General features: G+C 44.4%; 1 non-coding gene across 1 annotated transcript; it reads left to right on the top strand.

Moving 5' to 3' along the window:
* Positions 1-6444: 6444 nt before the first annotated feature.
* On the top strand, positions 6445-6526 carry trnas-acu (transfer RNA serine (anticodon ACU)). Its single transcript has one exon. It is a non-coding gene; the product is annotated as a tRNA-Ser (tRNA).
* The last annotated feature ends 3714 nt before the right edge of the window (positions 6527-10240 follow it).

Below are 10240 nucleotides of genomic sequence, written 5' to 3'. Positions count from 1 at the left end.
TCGTCCAGTTATGCCGCCCTGATCCAGGAAAGCAGCAAGCAGAGCCTCCTGGGAGAAGTGAGTCAGAATGGAAAGAAGCTATTATTAAAATTCTGTGCTTCTTTCACTCTGAAACAGCAGAAATAGCCTTAGTTAACCAAAATATTCACCTGATTTATGGTTACCACGTCTGGCGCCGTTCTGGCTCGTTTGTCTCGGGTGTGATATTGCCTCAGACAGGTGACATACGTGCGAGAGCTCTTGGGTTCACATTGCGGATGAGCCTTGGAATTTTGCACACTACTTCATTTTTGAATGAGAATATGTGATTTCGATGAGATCGGTTTCAGATAAAGATTCCAAAGCTTGAAAACATACAAAACCAAGTTCAAGAACCGCTTCTTTTTGGCCGTTGCTACTCTGAGAAATGGATTGTCTAAATTGAAATAATGCTATCTTGCCAATGTGGATTTTGCTGAGCGCACGTCCTATACATAGTAACCTGAATTCCTGAGTCTGATCAAATTTTGCTTTTCTCACGCTGTGATCTGCATGTCCTTGATTACTATGATCTGCCTTTCTCAATTGCAAACAACGCTTTCCACTGTACTTAGGTCTATGTGACAATCAATCAATCAAAACACAGTCATTTCCTCATTGCGTGGAGCCAGCAGAGCGAAGGTGGGCTGCATGGCCTCAGTCTGCAGTGTGACACATTTTGTGATTCTGATTGAAATTGCAATTAAAACAGCAGAATTGGGGAAGTTTCAGAGTGGTTATATTGACACAGCCGGGACACATCTGTGCCACAGTGTATCACACTATAACAGTGAAGATCTATTGACGTCATCCTCGAAGGTACATGCTTCAAAAATCTGAAGACTGCGGGAAATTGCTGTGGTCAGCGATAACAGAGCGGAAAGAGGGATCGTGGTGGGCGCATAATCCAGAAATTAATACATGAAAAGCATCCTCTGCTCGATGACAATTCCAGCTTTCAGTGTGTGTACTGCCACTGCCAGTGTTTCACTATAACAGTACTCCGTTCTTCACATTACATATTGATGAACCTTCTGCGTTCTGTCACTCAATGGTATCTGAAATAGATACCCCCGCCACATTTTACATTTGAGGAAACCCACGTTTGAAGGTATGGAAGATTTTTTTGCTGTTCTCTGTCGGTCTGTTATGACCTGATTCGCAAAGTGACTTGCTTGAGCTGGGAATACACTGGCGAAGTTGAGAGAAATCAGTTGTGGCGTGTACCATGCACATCATCCCTTACAGTTATTCCCCAGGCTGTGTCACACAGCGGGGTCCTCCGTTGAAATGAACAGCCGTGAATGACATGTGGATCAGTATGTTGGAGACAGCATTTCGACACAGACACAGTTCCCTATTATTAGGACAAGCAGCACTGATAATGAATAACCTCAGATAGAAGCAAGTGACAGAGGTTTACCGTGGACTCGATGGGCTGAGCGGTTCATGTATGCGCGTGAATGACGTCACACGTCTCTGCCATCCCTCTCCCTGTCTCTGTGATAGAGTGGCTGAGGGAGAAATAATGGCTCCTTTTTAATCCTCCCTTCCGCTTTGGACTGCCTGCAGCCCCCCAGCTCCTGGCTGTGGGGATGGTTCTCAGTGTGTGAGGGTTTCATTCGGAGTCACTTCATCTGGGACAGTTGGGACTCAGATGTTAACTGATGCCTTTTGCAGCAAAGAAACCGACGCCTCTGAAACCAAAGCCTTTCTGCTGGATTGTTCTGTGAAGATTGATTCTGAACATCAAATGGGCAGGACAAAAATGCACTTATTTGAATTTTACTGAGGGAAAAGAGTCCACAGCCCATTTCTCTCTTTTCCACCAGCTCAGCACCTGTCTCTCTCTCTCAAACAAATGATATTTGGAGGACGTTAGCAGTCAAAGTTGCTAAGTTCCAGCGGCGCTCTTGCGCCTGGCTGTGCCCGTAAGAGGAAGCTTCAAAGCATATCCGTTTTACATCCCCTCATAATGTCTGCAAGTGGAGAGACATGGATGAATACTCTGCCATTAGAGACAGTTCAGTCCACGGGGATGGGATAAACAGCACCGTCTCGGTGGGGACATTCTGCAGATCAGACACAATGCACTTTATCATTCAGATCATACCAGAGTGAGAGCGCTCGAGAAGGTAATCGGTCACTCGTACCTGTGCCAACTCGGGAGTTGCAAAAGATTGGTGAAAGTGGAAAGTGGATTTGTTCATGTTTCAAGTGTTTCCGTGAAGCTGGAAGCAGAAGAAGATAACAGTGAAGCGATTAAGATCTAACTACGGGGCAGCAAATAAGTTGTACAGCGCAGAGGAGAGCTTTGAAGTATTGAATTCTTGTTGATGGGATGATCATGCTTTTACGAGGCCACGCTGCTACAGAAGAAACTATGTCAGTGTCTCTCAGCATTGTGATGTCACAGGCAAAAGACGCCGTCACACTGCAGGAAATTCATTTTTCCTATGTGAGGGCTGTCCATATGTAAAGGTGTAGCTTATATATCGAATCCTTTCACATAAATAATTCCACTGCCCATCAGTGTGTTGTATTGTCTCCTTTCCACTTTACCTGTCATTGTGCCTACACTGAAGTTGATTTTCTCCTTGTGCGAGTCTTTTACAGTCTGGGTGATGTGATGCAGTTGTACTGACCCATTTTCTGGCAGAATTTTCCACTTCACTTCAGCCCACCCTAACTTCGCTATCTGACACTATTCCAGTTGTTTAGGTGTTAAGTGCTCATCCCAGATCCAGCCTGCCCTCACCCAAAATAAATGGAAAAATCAGTTACACTGTGATCACTGCAATCGAGGAATATCCTCATTCCAAGGTCATTGATAATTCCAAGGATAAAGTTAGGGCTGCAGATGCTGGAGATCAGAGTTGGTAGTGTGATGCTGGAAAAGCACAGCAGATCAGGTAGCACCCGAGGAGCAGGAGAATTCAAGTTTCAGGCTTAAGCCCTTCACCAGGAATAAGGCTTGTGAGTCGGGGCTGAGAGATAAATGGAAGTGATGTGGGGTTGAGGGGAAATAGCTGGAAAGCAATAGATGGATTAATAGAAGGGAGAAGATAATAGGTCAGAAGTGGCAGTGATGGAATGGGTCGAGAGGGCGGTGGCGAGTTGAAGGCTTATGCTTGGGGGAAATGAGGAAACTGTTCGAATTCACATTTATCCCGCGTGGTGTAAGGGTCCCAAGCCAGAATGTGTGGCATTCCTCCTCCAGGCGTTGGGTGGGTAACGGTTTATCCGTGGCGGAGGTCCAGTACCTGCAAGCCTTTGATTGGGGAGGAGGGGGAGTTGAAGTGTTCAGCCACGGGATGGTGAAGTTGGTGGGTGCGGGTGTCCCAGAGATGTTCTCTGAAATGATCTGCAAGAAGGTATCCTGTCTCCCTGATGTAGAGGAGAACACACTGGGTGCAAAGGATGCAGTAGGTGACATTGGTATTTGTACAGGTGAATTTCCAACGGATGTGGAACGATCCCTTCGGGACTTGGTTGGAGATGAGAGTTGTGTGGGTGCTAGTTTCACCCTCACTTTGGTGGCAGTCAAAGGTGCCAGGAGAAGGTTATGTGCTGGTGGGGGAAGTGTCTTCCTCAAGAGGGGGTCGTGGAGGGAGTGGTCTTTCTGGAGTGCTGGCAGAGCTGGGTAGCGAATTTTATCTCCGGTGGTGGTGTCTGTTTGGAGGTGGCATCAGTGGCAGAATATGATGTGTTTTATGCGGAGGTTGGTGGGGTGGAAGGTGAGCACCAGGAAGTTCTTTTCTTGTTGCGTTGACAGGCATGGGGTTCAAGGGTGGTGGTGCGTGAAGTGGAGGTGATGCACTGGAGGGCATTGTCAACTAACGTGGAAAGGCAATTCGTGACCGTGGAGGAAGGAGACCAACTGGGTCTTTCTGAGGTGCAATTGGTCATCCTGGGGAACAGATGTGGTGGAAGCGGAGGAATTGGGAATAAGGAATGTCGGTTTTACACGAGATAGAGTTGGGGGAGATGTAGTCTAGATACCTTTGGGAGTCGGTGGGCTTGCAGTATATGTCTTTAATTAGTCAGTCGCCAGAGACGGTGATGGAGAGGTCGAGGAAGGCTAAGGAAGTTGCCAAGATGATCCGGATAAATTTGAGGTTGGTGTGGAAGGTTTTGGTAAAGTTGGTGAGCTATTGAACCTCTTCGTTGGAGCACCAAGTGGCGTCAATACATTCATCAATGTAACATAGGAATAGGTGTAGGATGGTGCCTGTGTAACTGCGAAAGATGGACAGTTCCGCGTATCTGACAAACAGGCAGGCATAGCTAGGTCCTTTGCGGGTGCCCATGGCTACCAGTGTCGATGAACGACTTTAAATCGTGAACGACTTTACAGAAGTAAAACGTAGAAGCTGACTTCAGAGTGGTTTAAAAGATACACGAACAAACGTACAAGGAGAGAATTTACCATTGAGTGAAAGTCATTATGGTTGCGTAACAATTTCGAATTTGTTGACTTCAGACACAAAGATATTTCATGAACACGTACAACTGAATAAGACTGAGTATAACAAGTTCATGGATTGGTAAGGTGTGACGTATTATTCAAGGTGAAACTCGGTAAATGGAGCTGATGTCCTAAAATAACTGCAGACAGAAGTTATATCCTAATGACTAGGAATTGACTCGTCACTTGGAGATGCAACACCTACTTTAAAGATTTGACCACATTCACATGATGTTATGTACATTTCGTACATTCTTAACTCCACCCAAGAAATCCACCAAGAAGACTGGGTCCTTTTGTATTGTTAACCCTCTGTACTTCTCTGCAGCACGCCAGTTAAGATAAAATATGCTCACACCAAAATTCAGTTCAATACAATATTCAAACGGTCCTATGTGATTTCTTTTTTTATTATTGCAACAACCTTTGTGAGTTTGTAACAAACTGTGTAACATGAAACCAGTTCAACATCTATTTTCCCAGAATTTAAAGCAGTGCACATGGGAAACGTTATCCATCTGGTGAAAAATCACCTTCGGCTCTCTCTCCACATATGTCTCTTCACGTTTTAGATACTTGCAGTATGTTTGTTGATAAAGGAATCACTATCCAGAAAAGGTCCTTTCTCAATCCACAAACACGGGTATTTTCCCATAAACTTGGCTTTGCTCAATATCACCTTCTGTCCGTACCCCTCAACACGACGACAAATTAAAGCTGCTCCATGTGAGGCTCAAATTTAAAACTTCGGCACAGCACACCCCACTATATTGGAACAGAGATACCGTGTACTGGTCACCTTCAGCACAGGAGCAACACATTAATGCTTACCTCCACATTCCTGGTTTTACCTTAACGTTTGGGAAACCGAGTTTCTCTGATTCCATGGCTAGTAAACGGGGATTATATGATCATCTTCACCAGTGGTTCTGTCCCCGAGTGAGGAAAGTGGTGAGGTACTCATTGTAAAGATGGATAGATTGATGAAATGTACAATTTCATATTTTGCCTTCATTAACTCAAAGCTTTTTATTTTGTTTTGCATCTGTAGAAATCTTAAAATCTTCATCTTGAACAGACTCAATGACAGATCTCCATTGTGTCTCTGGCATCAAATTTCATAGTGCAAACTCCCTCTGAATTCTTCCACCGCATTCCGCTGTTTGGGAAGTGTTCCTGTTGTGGGAAATGCACTTCCCCGTGTGTCACGTGCTGCTCCCAGCATGCGCTCTGGCACTGCACTCATTTTCCTTCTGACACTTGCTCACTGTGTTGCTGTGATCATACAGTGACTTGGTGTCGCACGGCCCAGGAAAATGATACAGCTCAAGGTTTTTGCATTGTTGAGTTCAATTGTCAGTTTAGCCTTATTTTGGATTTTGAAATTGTCTGTTCTGTACACAAGTGCATGTCAAAAACATCTGAGCGGAAGTTAGGTCTTCGGAATAATGACATTGAGCACTATGCACTCTCCTCCAGTCTGGAAAGCAATTCCTCACAGGCAATTTAATAGACAATAGACAGCAGGTGCAGGAGTAGGCCATTCTGCCCTTCGAGCCAGCACCACCATTCATTATGATCATGGCTGAACATCTTCAATCTGTATCCTGTTCCTGCCTTATCCCCATAACCCTTGATTCCACTATCCTTAAGAGCTCTATCCAACTCTTTATTGAAAGAACACCTCCTGCTGTCTCGGGTTCTTCATTCCGTTGACTTCAAATTTCACAGAATTCAACTGACCTTGTTACATAGTCATTTCCTGATTTTTGTTCAGATCAATGTGTGCACAGTGTGACAGTGGGAGTGCACTTGCCCCACAACCGAGGGTTAGACCATAATCTTGGAACCGGACTGTGTTATTTCTCATTTCACCAACACCAGGGAGAAATATCTGCTGCTCTGCATAATGTACGAAATTCAATTATGCATAAGGTCATAGCTTGTTGAGTATCTGTGACGAGGTGGCCGAGCGGTTAAGGCGATGGACTACTCACCCATTGTGCTCTGCACGCGTGGGTTCGAATCCCACTCTCGTCGCTGTCATCAACGGCTTTTAATGGTGCGGTTTTTCAGCTGTCGCATTGAAACTGGAACTCCAATGGTCAGTTTATATGCATTGTCGCTATTCCAAAATCTCAAGAAATAGTTTGTGCCGTTTGACTAAACTGCATTGAAATGTAGTTTGCTTTGGGATAATGAAAAGAAATGCGATTTTCTTTTTCATTTCAAGCTGCTGTGAAAGTTTTTTCGTATGAAAGACATCCAGGAAAATCAAATAACGAGAGCTGCGAAGTGCATGTTTATGCAAAGGGATTCTTAATGAATGTTTTGTCAGATGAAATCTGGAAGAAGTTGAGTAGAAGTAATTCATCCTGGTGAGAAGAGCACAGCGAAACAGCACAAAATGATGGAGATATTTCAAAGGGGCAGGGCGTGGGTTTAGGGGCACTGAGAACTGGCTGTAAATGCACAGTGGAGAATTGCCGCTGTGGGTGCCGTGCATGGGCACGTAGAGACTTACACATTGGTCTCGCCCTCGCCCCTTGCTCTCGCCATTGATGAATGCTGGACATAAGGCACAGATAAACACAAGATGTGGGAAGCAAGCTCCTTCTCGTTATGCACACACTGGATGCATCACATTAAACTATGAACAACTGGAGAAATCAGCATGTTACCTATAGGGAGTGAAACTAAACTGTGGATCAATAACCGCAGATTCATGCAACATAAACATGAAAAATGATTTAAAATGTAGGGTGTAGGGTTGCTCACTGAGCTGTAACTTTGATATCCAGACGTTTCATTACTTGGCTAGGTAACATCATCATCAGTGGCGACCTCCAATTGAAGCAAAGCTGTTGTCTCCTGCTTTCTATTTATATTTTTCTCCTCGATGGGGTTCCAGGGGTTTGTGGTGATGTCATTTCCTGTTCGTATTCTAAAGGGTTGATAGATGGCATCTAGATCTAAGTGTTTGTTTATGGCATTGTGGTTGAAGTGCCAGGCCTCTAGGAATTTTCTGGCATATCTTTGCTTAGCCTGTTCCAGGATAGATGTGTTGTCCCAGTCGAAATAGTGGTATTTTTAATCCGTATGTAGGGCTACAAAGGAGAGAAGGTCGTGTTTTTTTGTGGCTAGCTGGTGTTCGTATATCCTGGTGGCTAACTTTCTTCCTGTTTGTCTTACATAGTGTTGGTGGCAGTCCTTGCATGGAATTTTGTAGATGACGTTGGTTTTGTCCATGGGTTGAACTGTGTCTTTTAAGTTAGCTTTTGTTTGAGAGTGTTGGTGGGTTTGTGTACTACTAGGATTCCGAGGGGTCTGAATAGTCTGGCTGTCATTTCTGAAACTTCTTCGATGTATGGTAAGGTGGTTCGGGTTTCTGGCTGTGTTTGTTCTGCTTGTCGTGGTTTGTTCTTGAGGAATCTGCGAACTGTATTTTTGAGTATCTGTTCTTCTCGAATACGTTGAATAGGTGGTTCTCCTCTGTTTTCCGAAGTTCGTCTGTGCTGCAGTGTGTGTGGCTCATTGGAATAGTGTTCTGATACAGCTTCGTTTGTGTGTGTTGGGATGGTTGCAGGTGTAGTTAAGTATTTGGTCAGTGTTTGTCGGTTTTCTGTATACATAGGTTTGTAGTTCTCCGTTGTCCTTTCTTTCTACTGTGACGTTCAGGAATGCGAGTTTGTTGTCGGTTTCTTCCTCCTTGGTGAACTTTATGTCTGTGAAGGTGTTGTTGATGATGTCAAATGTCTCTTCTATCTTGTTTTGTTTTGTGATGACCAAGGTGTCATCTACGTAGCGGACCCAGATTTTTGGTTTGATTGTTGGTAGGGGTGTTTGTTCTAGTCTTTGCATTACCGCTTCTGCTATTAATCCTGATAGCGGAGATCTCATGGGTGTGCCATTGGTTTGTTTGTAGATACGTTGTTGAAAGTGAAGTGGGTGGTGAGGCACAGGTTCACTAGCTTCATGATGTTTTCGTTGGTAATGTGATTGATGGTTGTTGGTGCGTCTGTGATGGTCTCTTCTAAAAGTGTGGGAAGTGTTTCCTTTGACAGGTCGATTTTGATGAAGGTGAACAGTGCTGTTATGTCGAATGAGATCATTGCTTCTTCTTCCTCTATTTTGGTGTTTTTGATGATTTTTCGGAATTCCTGGGTGGAGTGGATGGAGTGCTGTGACTCTTCTATGAGGCATTTCAGTCTTGCGTGTAGTTCTTTGGCCCGTCTGTAAGTTGGTGTTCCGGGTAATGAGACTATGGGTCTGAGGGGGGGCTCCTGGTTTATGGATTTTTGGTAGTCCGATTCGACTTGGGAAACACCTTGATCCTGGGACAGTCCAAGCAAAGACATGCCAGAAAATTCCCAAAGGCCTGGCACTCCAACCACAACGCCATAAACAAACACATAGATCTACATGCCATCTATCAACCCCGCAGAAAACGAACAGGAAATGACATCACCACAAACCGCAGGAACCCCATCCAGGAGAAAGATATAAATAGAAAGCAAGAGACAACAGCTTCCCTTCACATGGAGGTCGCTACTGATGGTGTTACCTAGCCAGGTAATGAAACATCTGGATATCAAACCTACAGCTCAGCGAGCAAACCTACACCTTAAACCTCAACCTGAGTTACAAACCTTCACAATCCTTGCGATTTAAAGTGTCTATACGCATATCAGTAATAGACTTTTCGATATAATACCCGTCTGGTTGAAAGAAGAAGACACCACATTTCAAGATGGATGACAACGTTTCCAATGTTGTTTTGAAATTGAGATCTATTTGATCATTTTACGCAGTGAACAAGTTCATTTTAAATAATGCAAACCACATTCTCTCACCTGGAATAAAAGTGTGTTTTGAATACAAACATTGTCCTTGTTAATTCGCAGTTACTCAACATGAAAAATAGGATGTAAGTTTTATTAAGCATACATCAATTAGCACCATTATCTTGCTTCGGATGGACTGCAGTATGCACATGCGAAATAAGGTTTAAGAAAGAATGACTTTTGGAAATAATGATTCGGTGGTGACTAAAAATAATATTAGGTTCTCATGATGTGGTTATTCCACCAATTGGTCCAGTGGTGGGGATGTTGAGTGGGCAGTATTTCTATGATGGTATCGAAGTATGTGAGCTGCCAGGGATGGGAGCTCCCACTTCATTTGGAGCAGCGTCTTTTGACGTGGTCCAGAGAGCATTGTGAAATCAGTCTGGGAGTTCCAACCACACCTGGAGCAGCTTCCATTGACATGGAGCAGCAGGGAGCATTGAGGCATCAGGCTGGGAGTTCCAAACACAACTGGAGCAGCTTCAGTTGACATGGAGCAGAAGGGAGCATTGGAACATCCGAATGCAAGATCTAACCTCATTTGGAACAGCTTCAGTTGACATGGAGCAATAAGCTTTGCGAGATCCGTCTGGGAGTTCCACTCTCACCTGGAGCAGCTTTTAATGACATGTAACAGCAGGGAGCATTGGGACATCAGAGTGATAGATCCAACTTCAACTGGACTGCTTCTCTTGACATGGAGGAGGGAACATTGGGACATCAGACTGGGAGCTCCAACCTCACAAGGAACAGCTTTTAGTGACATGTAACAGCTGGGAGCATTGGGACATCAGAGTGGTAGGTCTAACCTCAACTGCACCACTGGTAATGACATGGAACAGGGAGCATTGGGACATCAAACTGGGAGCTCCAACTTCAAGTAGAGCATCTTCTATTGACATGGAGC

This window comes from Chiloscyllium punctatum, chromosome 16, assembly GCF_047496795.1.
Source record: "Chiloscyllium punctatum isolate Juve2018m chromosome 16, sChiPun1.3, whole genome shotgun sequence".
In the NCBI taxonomy this organism is placed as follows: domain Eukaryota; kingdom Metazoa; phylum Chordata; class Chondrichthyes; order Orectolobiformes; family Hemiscylliidae; genus Chiloscyllium; species Chiloscyllium punctatum.
This window is presented reverse-complemented; position numbering and strand designations above follow the sequence as displayed.